Below are 14,146 nucleotides of genomic sequence, written 5' to 3' on the forward strand. Positions count from 1 at the left end.
TTCCTTAGTAAGAATGGAAGACCAGAAGTTAGGGCAGATGCAGCATGTACCGGAAACTCTTTTTCTTTTTTTAACTTTTATTAATTACATTTTATTCACTTTGTATCCCACACACACAAACCCCCCCTCCTCCCCTCCTAATCCCACCCTCCCTCTCCCTTCTTCACACATGCCCCTCCCCAAGTCCACTGATAGGGGAGGTCCCCCTCTCCTTCCTTCTGATCTTAAGTCTATCAGATCACATCAGGAATGGCTGCATTGTCATCTTTTGTGGCCTGGTAAGGCTGCTCCCCCCTCAGGGGGAAGTGATCAAAGAGCAGGCCAATCGTTTTATGTCAGAGGCAGTCCCTCTTCCCATTACTATGTAACCCACTTAGACACTGAACTGCCATGGGCTACATCTGTGCAGGTATTCTAGGTTATCTCCATGTATGGTACTTGGTTGGAGTATGAGTCTCTGGAAAGACCCCTGTGTTCAAATTTTCTGGTTCTGTTGCTCTTCTTGTAGAGCTCCTGTCTTCTCCAGATCTATTTCCCACTTCTTACATAAGATTCCATGCACTCTGCCCAACAGTTGGCCATAAGTCTCAGCATCAGCTTTGATAGTCTGCAGGGCAGAGCCTTTCAGAGGCCCTCTGTGGCAGGTGCCTAACTTGTTTCTTGTTTTCTTCTTCTTCTGATGCCCAACCTCTTTGCCTTTCGGGGTAGAGATTGAGCATTTTAGTCAGGGTCCTCCCTCTTGATTAGTTTCTTTAGATGTACAGATTTTAGTAGGTTTATCCTATATTATATGTCTATGTGAGTGAGTATATACCGTGTGTGTCTTTCTGCTTCTGGGACAGCTCACTCAGGATGATCCTTTCCAGTTCCTACCATCTACCTGCAAATTTCATGATTTCCTTATTTTTCATTGCTGAGTAATATTCCATTGTGTAGATGTACCACAATTTCTGTATCCATTCTTCAGTTGAGGGGCATCTGGGTTGTTTCCAGCTTCTGGTTATTACAAATAAAGCTGCTACAAACATGGTTGAGCAAATGTCTTTATTATGTACTTGAGACTCTTAAGAAGCCCTTCTATTCTGGCCTCCTTCTTTGGGTCTCGAGTTCCTGTGACCCTGTAACCTCCTTCCTCCCAGGACAAAGCTGAAAATCTAGAAAGTTCTAGCCAGGGAGGAGCAGATGGCAGTATTATTTTGCAGTAATTGCTTGGGTGTGGCTCCCAGCCTGCCTAGTTTGACCTCTAACAAATGCCTCGATTTTAGCCAGCTTCCGTTTCCTGTTGTCAGGTGGTAGCATCCCAGCCTGTGGTACATGTTGGGCTGTTGGCTGTACGTATGAGAGGGACTGCAGTCCAACAGTAGGGCTCAGTCCATAATCCCTCCGACTGTCACCTGTTGCTGGACCTACTCCCTTCCGTGCTGACAGAGGGGTGTAGGTGGGCACAGACAAGTAGCCGCCACCCAGAGAGACAAGCACAATGTACTTAAGGGCACACATCCCCATGAGGGGGCAGGACAGAGATGAACATCTCATCAGGCACAAGAAGAAATGAGATCCGGAGAGGTCAAGCGAGAGCTAAGGGTCACATGACAATGAAAAGAGCGGCACCTTGAAGCCAGTACCCTTTGGCCTGTGTTATAAGGCATCCTATGAATCCAAATGCTGCCAATTTTCATGAGATCAGAAAGCAGGGAGGGTGGCTGAACCCTCACCTGAGTTGCTGGCCGCTCCTCCCAGCCACCGGCAGGTAATTCTGCCCTAATTGTATGAGGTCATTGGTCACTGCCCAGGAGAGGCAAGAATATATAGACTGGGAAGGACGAGGGGAGAAGGTTCCACCTGTGCAGCTCTGCAGAAGCCATCATCCATGCTGGGCGGAGACTCTCCAGTGCGACCACTTTGGAGTCACCGACGCTCTGTAAAGAAGCCCAGTAAACTCATTGGCTGAACGCACAGCTGAACTGTGGTGAAACAGAATTTTAGTTTGTAACTAGGACATCAGGAGGAAGAGACAGATATTGCTACATCTCCCCAGGGAAAGACTTTTCACAACAGCCCAGCCAATGGCCAGGAACCTCCACAAACACCAGGTTCCTTTGGCCAAAGTGCACACGGTTCTTCTCGGCTGCCTTGCATGGATCTGCTTTGGAGAGCTGAGTGCCTGTGTGTGAGAACTGGCCCAGTATGCCAGGAGAAGGAAGAAAGGTGAGCAGACCCAGGCTTGGACAGAGTAGAGTTCCTGGTACAGCTCTGAGACCAAAGGCTTCCCCGGTGGAAGTGTTACATCTCTGCTCTGAGGGGGAACGTTTCCCCAGTGTGACTGTTACAGCTCCGAAGGGAAAGGCATCCTGGAAGTTAGAGCCAAAGCCACACTGCGTGTAGCAAACCTCACACAAGAGATTTACTGGGAGAGACACAGAAGGGTGGCTACCTCTGCTCCGGTGAAAAGCAGCAGGGGACTGAGCAGGAGACAGGCATATATAAAATATATATATATATTATATCACATATATATTACACATATATACACATTTGTATGCATAGACAGATATAGATGATATAGGTAGATAGATAGATAGATAGATAGATAAATAGATAGATAGATAGATAGATAGATAGATAGATAGATAGATAGATAGATAGATAGATTCTCCTTTGGGAAGGAGTTTTCCAGGGTGGAAATTTCCAGGTGGGATTTTGAGCTCTGGAACGGGTGTGTTTTTATGCTCAGGGGTTGGTGGGTTTCGGTAGGTTTTCAAACCAACAAGTGGGCTTGGACCTTTTACCTACACTTAAAGATAAAAGTACTCCTCGGGTGACTGTAAGACAAGTGGGTCCCCACACCCCAAGGAGGTAGGAAGTGTTCTTTGTTAGGCAAAAAAAAAAGCCCCCCTCATTTACCTGAGGCCTAGTCCCACTCACCCTCGGGACCAGCAGCCGAGCTGATAAGGTGTTCTCCTCAGAGCCCTGGCGGGGTGGGAGAAGCACTGTTTGCTGTTTGGAAGGTGCAGAAGGCACAGTGTCCAGGCAATGGGTTCTAATCAGATCTGCCAACATCTGGCCTGGGCCAGGGTTGTCCTGGTCCTTAGCAGTCAGCCACGTAGAGCTTCTGGACTGGCAGTGGCATAGGTTTGTGAGAGGGTCTGTTCTGTTCTAACAAGTCTCTGCTCTCTGGGCTGCCGTAGATCTTGCTACATGCTCTCTTGGCCCTTTTTGGTGACCTCTAAGTCCCCCCACAGAACAGACCTGGAGACTTGTTCTGCAATGACAGGAGGGTACCAGGGGCTACATCCGCTTTCCATTATGGCATAAGGATGTGTTCCAGGGTCTCAGCTAGGATGTGGGGTCTGCAAGACTGACACTCTAAAGAGTTCTCACTAAGGAGTGTGGCAACAGTTTCTGGGCATGGGATGGGAGCTGCCGGGTGGCAAGCTCTCCTGCTTTTGCTCTGTGGCATTAGGGGAAGGCCTTAGGCCGGGGGATCCTTAAGAGAGAAGTATTGGTCCACTGTGTCTTCTAACTAGTGTTGCTGCTCTAGAGGACATTGCAGAGAATAAAATTCCTGTTAGTTCTCTGGGGCTGACAAGTTCTTTCCATTTTTTAAGATTTATTTTTATCTTATGTATGAGTGCTTTGTCTCTCTCTCTCTCTCTCTCTCTCTCTCTCTCTGTGTGTGTGTGTGTGTGTGTGTGTGTGTGTGTGTGTGCTACATGCATGTCTGGAGCCCTTGAAGGCCGGAAGATGGCATCGGATCTGCTGGAATTGGAGTTGGGAACAGTTGTGAGCTGTCATGCAGGTGCTTAAAGCCAAATGTGGGGACTTCTGCAGAAGCAACAAGTGTCTGAACTGCTGAGCCATCTCTCCAGTCCCTAGTAAAGAGTGTGAGTGTGTGTGTGTGTGTGTGTGTGTGTGTGTGTGTGTGTGTGTGCGCGCGCGCGCGCGCACGCAGAGGGCCTTTCAAGAACCCTCCCCATGCTCCTGGCTGCTCCCAGCATCAGACTCTTGCTCTGAGATCCAAGGGCAGAAGAGAACAGGGACAAAGTGAGCTCAGGCCGTGAAAAGGGAGCAGAGATGCCTGGAGCTCACTGGCTAGCCCAGCTTTATTGGTGAGGTCTGGGTCAGTGAGAGAGCCGGTCTCAAAGGAGGTAGACAGCATTTCTGTGGACAAGTGAGTTTATCGTCTGTCTTCTACATGCAGGCACAAACACACATAACACACCTGCACACATAGAATCACAAACACACATGCATTTTTTTTTTAAGTCAGGGTTTCTCTGTGTGGCCCTGGAACTATCTGTATATCCTGGAAGTCACTCTGTAGACCAGGCTGGTCTCCATCTCAAAGAGATCCACCTGCCTCTGCCTCCCCAAGCGCTGGGATCACAGGTGTGCACCACTGCACTCAGCCGTACATGCATTAAAAGTTTTTTTATTTATTATTTATTACAATTTATTCACTTTGTATCCTGGCTGTGGCCCCCTCCCTCGTCTCCTCCAATCCCTCCCTCCCTCCCTCTTCTCCTCCTATGCCCCTCCCCTAGTCCAATAATAGGGGAGATCCTCCTCCTCTTCTCTCTGATCCTAGCCTATCAGATCTCATCAGGATTGGCTGCACTGTCTTTCTCTGTGGCCTGGCAAGGCTGCACCCCCCAGGGGGGAGGTGATCAGAGAGCCTGCCACTGAGTTCATGCCAGAGACAGCCCCTGCCCCTTTACTAGGGAGCCCACTTGGAGAAAGACGACTTTCCTTGTCTCACAGTAAATGTAATAGCCTGTTCTGGAGGCTGAAAAGTTTTAGGCATCAGAGAAGGTATCACACTGCTTCAACAAGTAAAAATAGGCCAGGGGGGCACAGAAGGAGGGGGCAGAAGACAGGGGTGGCCCAACTCCATAACAGTCTACTCACCAATCCATTCCTGGTTGATCAGGAGCTCACAACCCTGAGAATCAACCAAGTCTCTGAGAAGTGCAGGAATCTCACTTGCTTCTCAAAGGCTCCACTTCTTGCCACAATGTGTGCTGTGAGGGGTGTGAGGCGGCAGGACAAACCATCCCGTTGGTTCAGTGTAGAGGCCGTGCCAGGAGAAAACCTTCCAAGACAGACGGAAGAATCCTCTGTGCTGGGGCTGAAAACCTGCAGAGGAGACCTTCCCTTTGGCATTAGAGTTGGATTGACTGGCCTATTCAGAGGCTCTGTCTTCCTCTTCTGTGAGAAACCAGACCTGTACAAGGCCCTCATGCTCCTTACCCACCTTGGATTCTCCCATCCACTTCACTTCTTGCCTCCCTCACCCCGCAGTTTGGGAACCGCACGGAAAGGGATGAATCAGATACTCCATTTGGACTCAGGCAGGAAACTGGTCCGGAGATGGGCGTGGGAGTTTTGATGGTAGGGAACAAAAGGTTGTCAACCCTCATCCTTGAGGCAGAGAGAGACCAGGGTTGCAAATGCTCTTGCCTGACCAGGGTGTGGCTCTGGATGTGCTGAGGAATCTAGGGACATCACCCAGCCTTCCTCAGAGAAATCAGCATGATAAAAATGACGAGGTCAGTGAATGAAAAGATGACTGTGTCACCAAGCCAGGGAGTGAGTGAACATTTCTGGACCCCACATTTCCCATCTGCCTCTGGCACCTTTTCTCATATGGCTATTTCATCAAGGCCTGCCCAGCCTTTAAAATGTGGCTTAAGTAGCCCCCCTGCCACTGGCTGCCGAGGACCGGCCCCCTTGGGCGCCCCTCACCCTCGGGAGAATCAGAGAATTCGGATATCAGGAAGGCACAGATAGGCAAAATGACAGAGACCATAGCATGTAATGTTGATTTGGATCTTCTGCGTTTTACCGAAGTCAAGCCAACACTTTTATAGTAATCTTACAAAGAAGCACCTTAAAGTTAACATATCCCCCGGAACATTTACAAAGTTTATATTTTAACTAAAGGTGATCTGGTAAAAGGCAGTGTCTACAAAAAAATCTTGGCCTAACAGCCTCTTAAGCAGAGCAAACATACAACTAGTGGCTTGTTTGCCAATTTAGCAAGCAGAGGGCCAGGGGCTTGTTAAACTTGTGGTCTGTTTACATAGTTTATTGTTAGTTAATTAAGAGTTGTTAATAATCCTCCGAACTAGGTCGGCTAAAGATTTACAACCTTTCCTTAGATAAGATGCTTGAACTAGCCTGTCCGTAAAACTTATAGTATAATACAAAACTTTTTGACCTCCTATGTTTGCCTATCTTCTTTCTGCCTCATCATAAACACCTGTGTTTGGTAATGGTTTTGTAGTAGCTTTACTGCAGTAGGAATAGCCAGAGCATTTATCTATCAGATCCTGATTAAACATTTTCTTTAGAAAGCCCTAAAACTCTTGTCCTTTTACTACCTACAGTGTTTGGTTTTTTTCACAAGCAATTCCTCATGTTGAATCTGATTTATTACCTCTCCTAAATTTTTTTTTCTAAAATTTTATTTTTCTTTTACTCTTATTTGCTAAAGCTTTTAGTGATCTATTAGAAATGTTTCCTTGAATAGTTAATTGTACTGTTTCAAGAATCATAGAGAAACAGCAAAAAAGGAGCTCATCAATTCCAGTCCTGTAACCAAATAAGCGTGGGACTTAAAGTAGGTCTTTTGGCTTAGATGGCCATGTTAGGGTTCTTGCTAGGGACCTCCAGGAAGCTGATTCCCGTAGGAAACGTGTCTTCTTGTCTGTTTGCATAATTTTATGCTTGCATAACACATGTTTATGCTATACAGACTTTGTGGAGTTAGTGTAGCAACTGGCCACTGGAAGATGCAGGTGTGGGCCTCACCCTGGTTGTGATCTTCCCTGGTATGAAAGCTTGCTGCCCATCAAAGTAACTCGGAGCCAGGGTTTGAGCCCTTCACCCGGGCTTAGTCAGTCAGGACTTTGGACCCTGAAGGGAAGTGGACACCTGACAGAATGGGATACTTAACGACATCTCAGGTGGGGAGGGGTCCCTGCGGCTTGCTAGGTACCCCAGGATGTCACTGTGACAAGTCTGCCACTGTGGTCCTCTGCTCACCCAGTCTCTGAACTGCTCCCAGCCCCAAGCCCCCTGCCTTTTCTACTCTGCCTCCAGATTGGAGTATATGCCTGCTTCCTGCGGACACTGATGGATGTGTTATATATATATATATATGTCTTGGCCGCTTGGTGTCCGTCAGAGCTGCCAGTCTGAATCAAGGGCCCTGGGTGGTGCACTGTGCACTGGGCGAGCTAGGAAAGCATTGCTGGAGGATGTGAGGATGTCCACAGGTTGTGTGAAGGAAGGCCTTGATGTAACTTTGGGGAAGGGGCCTCTGAGGGCCTGCCAGTAGGGGACCCTACCAGAGGGGTACTGTCATAGATTTGTTCAACACATGGGCAGTCTGCCCCCTAGATCCCTTTCCTGAGAAGTACATTCTCCTATCCTGGTGAGAGCATTTAACAGCAGCAGGAATCAGGGCAGCAAGGAGCCATCCCCATCTCTGCCACCACTGTGAGTCCCACACAAGAGATGCCAGCATTCTGATGTTCCTGTTCATTGTGAGTTGGGTTTACGCTTTGGCCTTGAATCTGAAAGCCTCCTAGATCAGGCTCTGCAGGAAGGCCGCTAGTGGGTGCTCGGGAAAACCAAAGTCTACCCACATCAGCAGGAAGCCCAGCAGAAGACAGAGAGCTGCTTTCTAGTAGCTACCAAACACTCCAAGATGGCTGTCTAGTTGACACAGTCCAGAGTTACCTGAGAGAAATCTCCAACAGGAATGGCTTAGAGCAGAACAGCCTGTCTGGGAGGGGAGTGGGGTGGGGTGGGAAGGGGTGGGGTGGGATGTGGTGGGGAGGGGAGGGGTGGGGAGGTGTCTTGATTGTTAACTGATGGGCCTGAATGACTGAGCAAGCAGAATTCCTCCGTAGTTTCTGCTTCAACTTCTCCTGCCCTGACTTCTCCCGCTATGGACTGCGACCTCTCTGCTGAAGGAAACCTTCCTTCCTCTGAGTTGTTCTTGATCAGAGTGTTTCATCACAGCAACAGACAGCTGTCTGACTGTCTTCCCAAGAGATGGGGCTAGGGACGGCTTCATACTCCCGTCACCAGTGATGACCCCACAGTTAGTGATGTGGAAGAGGCCCAGGCCTCTGCTGCTCATGACAGTTGGTAGTGACGCCTCCAGCCCTAGGCAGGGGAGGGAGTCGAGTCAGCTCTTCTCAGGAAGCAGGGCCAAGCCCAGGCTGAGGTTGGAGCACCTGGGTAGCCGCAGTGGGAAATGTTGGAGCTGATGATGCTTTGTGAGCCACTCTTAGCCACCCTCGTGCAGCAGTCACTCCCTCGTGGTCACATCTCACACAGGAAACCCTCCCTATCATCTACAGCCTCATCTGTACTATTCATTTGTTTCATTTTTATAGTACTTATCGTTGAACCTGAGGCCTCAGACTTCCTGGACAAACATTCGACCACTGCAGTCACTGTCTCTGTCTGTCTATCTGTCTCTCTCTCTCTCTGAAACTAACTCTCAACAAGGCAATGCCTGCACTCTCTCCGTAACTCAGACAGAGGTTTGCTCTTGCAATCCTCCTGTTTCAGCCTCCCAAATAGATGTCATTACAGGCCTGCACTGTCATACCCGGTTTTCCTATAGCTTTGACATCATGGTATTGACGGGAGAAGCTGAGGCTGAAAGAGATCAAGACACGCAGTCAGGTTAAGTCTAGTTCCTCTTTTTTTCTGTGTCTACCACAAATTGAGGATTCAAATTGAGGATGCAGCCTCCTAAATATCCCTGTGTGGAAGGAAGTTCCCCAAAGGCCCTCGCTCAAAGTGCCCTCTGCACATCCCCGTGTGATGCCACCATTGGAATAGCTGCTTATGTACAGAGGTGCTACAGTGTCAGGGTCACTGGGAATCAACAAATCTGCTGCTCTCATTTTATAAGAGGGGAAACTGAGGCATGTCCTAGGCTCCCACCAGGTGGCAGCCTCCCAGCTGTCAGGATTTTTTTTTCCTGACATATCCAGTTGCCATTGGGAGACTTGTATACTTATTGTTAGTTTTTTGTTTTGTTTTGTTTTGTTTTGTTTTGTTTTCTGCGTAGTCCTGGAACTCACTATGGATACCAGGCTGACCTTGAACTCACAGAGATCTACCTGCCTCTGCCTTCTAAGTCCTGGGCTTAAAGGTGCAGCCACCACGCCTGGTGAGGCCTGTGTTCTTAAAGTGGACTTAGCCAGCAGTGAGGTGGCAGAGGCAACGTGAGCCAGAACAGGGGTCTGTGCACCCGACCACCACTGTTACCCATTGCCACCGGGAAGGGGCTGAGGACGCCCAGCTGGCTTGAGAACCAGAGGCTCTTCGGGCTCCGGCTTGGGAGGGAGCTCTGCAGTGAAGAATCTCGAAGTGGGGACAAGGTAAAGCTGACATCCACCCCATCCTTTCCTGGAGCCCACGCTTATGTGACATGACCTCAGGGATGCCTACCGTGGAGAGCACCAACTGCAGGGAGCTCTGGATGGACTTGGAGCTGCCCTGCCAATCACAGGCCTGTGGTGAGTCTCCCCGGATCATGGAAGTGAGACAGATGGCCACAAAGCCACCAGCAAGCACTCATTCACATGCCCATCAGAATGTGCATCTAAGCTGGGCGTGGTGGCACACGCCTGTAATCCCAGCACTCAGGGAGGCAGAGGCAGGTGGATCTCTGTGAGTTTGAGGCCAGCCTGGTCTACAAAGCCAGTCCAAGACAGCCACGGACACATAGAGTAACTCTGTCTCAAAAAACCAAAATAAAAAATAAAAAAAGCGCATCTGAACTCAGATGCTCCTTCCCAGAGCTCTCTTTTAGGCTGTTTGTCATCCATTCCAGAGGGGAAACTGGAGTCCAGTGAGAGGCTGCTAACCCGGTATCCCCCTGCCTTCTCTTTAAGTCTTCTCTGATCCCATTTCTGCAAAAACAATGTTTCTTCTGTCAGACAGCAGGAGAAAAGTTATACAAGAGACCTAGGACGCTCCTATCGACCAATTTCCTTTAAAGCCTCTTCCTCCTTATCCTCAGGACTCATTTCTTTAAGACCACCTACCTCAGCCATGTTGGAGGTAGTCTTTGATTAAATCCTAAAATCAAGAGAGAGGAGAATAAAACAGAGAGTTAGAAACGCTTCAATTTAAGCCAGGTGTGGTGGCACAGGTCTGTAATCCCACCACTCTGGAAGGCAGAGGCATGAGGATCTCTGTGAGTTCAAGGTCAGCCTGGTCTACAAAAGTGAGTCCAGGATAGCCAATGCTACACCAAGAAACCCTGTCTCTGAAAAAAAAAAAAAAAAAAAAAAAAGAAAAGCTCCAATTTAGGGGAACATTTTGACATATACCAGAAACCCAGCACTGAGGCAGAAGGATTGCAATTGCCTCACTCAGCTTGGGATATACAGCAAGACCCTGTCCTAAAAAAAAAAAGGAATGGAACTTCTGGGTCTTTCTCCGTGCTCTCATCTTATGGCCAAGGCCTCAACCTTCCGTACCCTCTCTCAAAATCTGTCTCCCATCCACGCAGCCTTTGCACAGGTAAGCCCTCCCAATGCCAGGCCCTCTCTCCACGCTGATGCTGCTTCCTCCCAATGCTGACCCTGGGGAGGGCTTTCCTCTCCCTGAAGAGACTCCTAAGTCCTCAAAGGAACCAGACACGCACCCTACCCAGATCTGCACGCCATGCCTGACATCACAGAACAGAGACGTGTTTGCCGAGTCCGCCCTCCCCCCCCCACGCAAAGCATACTGGAAATCCACAAGGCTTCAGAAGAGCTTTTCTTGGGATAGGAGGTCTGGATGGTAGCAACAGTATCCTGGGAGGGAAACCAGAGGCTGTGAGCTGGGGCCTTCTGGAAACAGAGCTCCTTGCCCTCTGCGTAGAACAATCAGAGAGACATGAGAAGCAGTGGGTCCTGAGGAATTATGGGAGCAGGCTGAGCTACTCATCTTCTGACAATTAATGGAAGGTTGGAGGCATAGCTAGTAGCAGAGTGCTTGCCTGGCATGCCCCAGTCCTCAGTACTACAAATGGAAATTAAAAACCGGACATGAGTCACAAAGAAGACAGATCAATTTACAGGGTAAAAAGCCAGTAATCACCTCTGTGGTGCTCAAACAGCAGGAGAAGACTTCAAAGCGAAGAGCTAAAGAAAACCACGTTAGGGAATTGGGTGACAATATGAGACCTTTTGCAGCAAATACATCTTATAAAGCAATTGTGTTGAGAAAAGAAGAGAATGCTGGGGAGATGGCACCGTCAGTAAAGTGCTTGGAGTGCAAACATGAGGACCTGGGTTTGACTCTTAGCACACACATTTTAAAAGCAGGACGTGGCCACACATGCTTGGAATCCCATCACTGAGAGGCAGAGATAGTGGATCCCAGGAGCTTGCTGTTTGTGTGAACTGTAGGTTCAGTGAGAGATCCTCTCTCTCAAAAAAATTATGTATATTTATATATATATGTATATATACTATATATAAATATATATAATATGTATTATATATATATAAATATATATAAACAAGCCAGGTGTGATGCCACAAACTCTTAATCCCAGTGCTCAGGAGGTCAGCCAGGACTATATAGTGTGATCTTGTCTCAAAAACAAACAAAAAGGTAGTACAGAGCAGTGGAGGAAAGTGACTGATGTCAACCTCCATCGTCTGGACACACACAAACATATGCGCACACATGGAGAGAGAGAAAGTTCCCCAGCACACCTGCAGGGACTGAAGGCCCTGTCCCCTGTGCACACGTCCAGCTGCTTCTTCCTGGTAGGTCAGAAACAGCCAATGACCAGTACTCCTCTGAATTGCTCCCACCCTCCACCTCAAAGGCAAAGCCGTCTTCCAGGAGAGCCAAGGTGTCCTCTGCTGGTAGCTGGGCGCGTTTGCATGTCCACACTCTGGAGCTCCAGGACCCTGGAGAGCTGCACCTCCAGAGAGGTCCCCATGGTCAGGAGTCCCAGCACTGGGAACAAGGGATGTATTGCGGCTGCACATTCTTGGGTCTCACATAATGACCATGAGACAGACACTCAGGAGATGGGCCCACACCCCCCAGAAATCTGTGCCCTGCCAGCCTCCCTGGGTTATGCTCATATGTCACTGTGTGAGAGCCAGGCACCGTCAGTAAAGTGCCTTCAAAGAGCCTTGATGTTGACTTAAAGCTACCTAAGCTTAAATTAAATGTAACTAAGAAATTAAAATGTAAAACTAAGGGCAGGGGCTGGGGGGCGATGGTGGCACACACCTTTAATCCCAGTACTTGGGAGGCAAAGGCAGGTGGATCTCTGTGAGTTCAAGGACAGCCTGGTCTACAGAGCAAGTTCCTGGACAGCCAGGGCTACACAGAGAAACTTTGTTTTGAAAAATCACAAATAGATAAATACATAAAATGTAAAACTAAGGAATTGGTTTGTTGTTTTTAAGGGAATTCCAAGAAAGAAACCCATCAGGAGCACCGTAGTAGATGAGGATGTTGTCTTGGGCACTGGGCCTGCCATCTCCTATGTTTCCTCCTTCACACGCCAGCATTTCTAGGACAGGTTTTCACTACTTTCGTCTTTAGAATTTTGGGGAGGTATTGTTTTGTTTGGGGGGCAGGCTGGGCATTTTTTTTCAGAGGTCCCAGGATTACTTTTCTTTTTAACTCACAATCCTTCTGCTGGGTCTCCCAACATTGAGATTATAGGCGTAGATACCAAGCCTGCTACCTTTAGAGTTTGATATATTAAAAAAAAAAAAATGTTGAGGAGATCTTGAAGAGCCTTGGAGGCCAGCTCGACCCTAGATTCCTTATTTACAAGTATACCAGCGTCAGGCCTGTGTTTCCAAGATGAAACCTAGCCACCCAGAGGGAGCTTGGTACCTGGTATTGGTCTTGTTTGATGTGGGCATGACATAAGGAGACATGTCAGTGTGTGCCTGATTGTGGGTGCCACCCCACACGTTACATGGGATTTTCAGTGACGTCCAACACACACACACACACACACACACACACACACACACACACACACACACTGTGCCTCTTTGCTAAAACCCACATGGTCACATGGCCCTGGCGGCTGTGGGCAGATGCAGATGGTGGCAGTGTTGTAGAGACTTGAATGGCAAATATGTGCCAGTGCCCCACTTAAGCTTGTGGGCTGTCTCCTGGCCCACACCCCATGGTTTTGATGAACAGGATTTTGATGATTAGGAAACCAGGAATCCCAGCAGAGGCGATGAAAAGAACAGGTAGATTTTGACGGCCACCAGTACCCCAAACTCCTGCACCCATCTCACCTCTTCAAAAGTGTGAGCCGCAGAATCTTGTCCATCCTTGTGTGGGAAGAGAAATCTCATCGCCACAGGAGAGTGATCAGGACACCCTTGTTCTGGCAGGAGATTGTGGACTTCCTCAGGCAGTGGACAGTGATTCTGCCTGGGCTGGTGAGGAAGCCACCTTACAGCTGGTGGGGAGACGGGAATCCTGTGACTGGGAAAGAAGACATCAGAAGGGCTGTGGCCACTGCCCTCAGAGACAAGAGGGATCAGGCTGAGCGGGTCCCAGGTAGGCAAGAAGCAGCTTGGGGCAATGGCTCAGGCTCTGGGCTGTACCCCAATCAATTAACATGATGCAGCAAGAAGTTAGGACTGGGGCTGAAGAGATGGTTCGGCAGTTAAGAGTACTGGCTGCACTTCCAGGGGGCCCTGGCTTGAGTCCTAGCACCCACATGGTGGTTCATGATAGTCTGTAATTCTAGTTCCAGGGGGTCTGACTCCCTCTTCTGAGCTCCATGGACACCAGGCACACATATGGTGTACATACAAACATGCAGGCAAGACAGGCATGCATATAAAAATGAAGTTAAATAAACATAAATAATTTAAAAAGAAGCTAAGACTCTTGCCCCCTCAGGCACTCAGTTTTGTCATCTGTGTGGGGGACAGCAAAACCATTGCTTTCCTGCCCACCTGAGGGGAGTGGGAGGGACACATTCACTTAGCTTTGTGGGCCTCACTTTCCTAGTCTGTGAAATAGGGGTGACAACAGTGAGGAATAGATGAGATCGCCCACACTTAGAGCTGAGAGCTGGCCCTACTCTGCACGGACCCAGCAGAGATGGTGAAAA

The sequence above is a fragment of the Meriones unguiculatus genome, chromosome 10, assembly GCF_030254825.1.
Source record: "Meriones unguiculatus strain TT.TT164.6M chromosome 10, Bangor_MerUng_6.1, whole genome shotgun sequence".
Classification (NCBI taxonomy): domain Eukaryota; kingdom Metazoa; phylum Chordata; class Mammalia; order Rodentia; family Muridae; genus Meriones; species Meriones unguiculatus.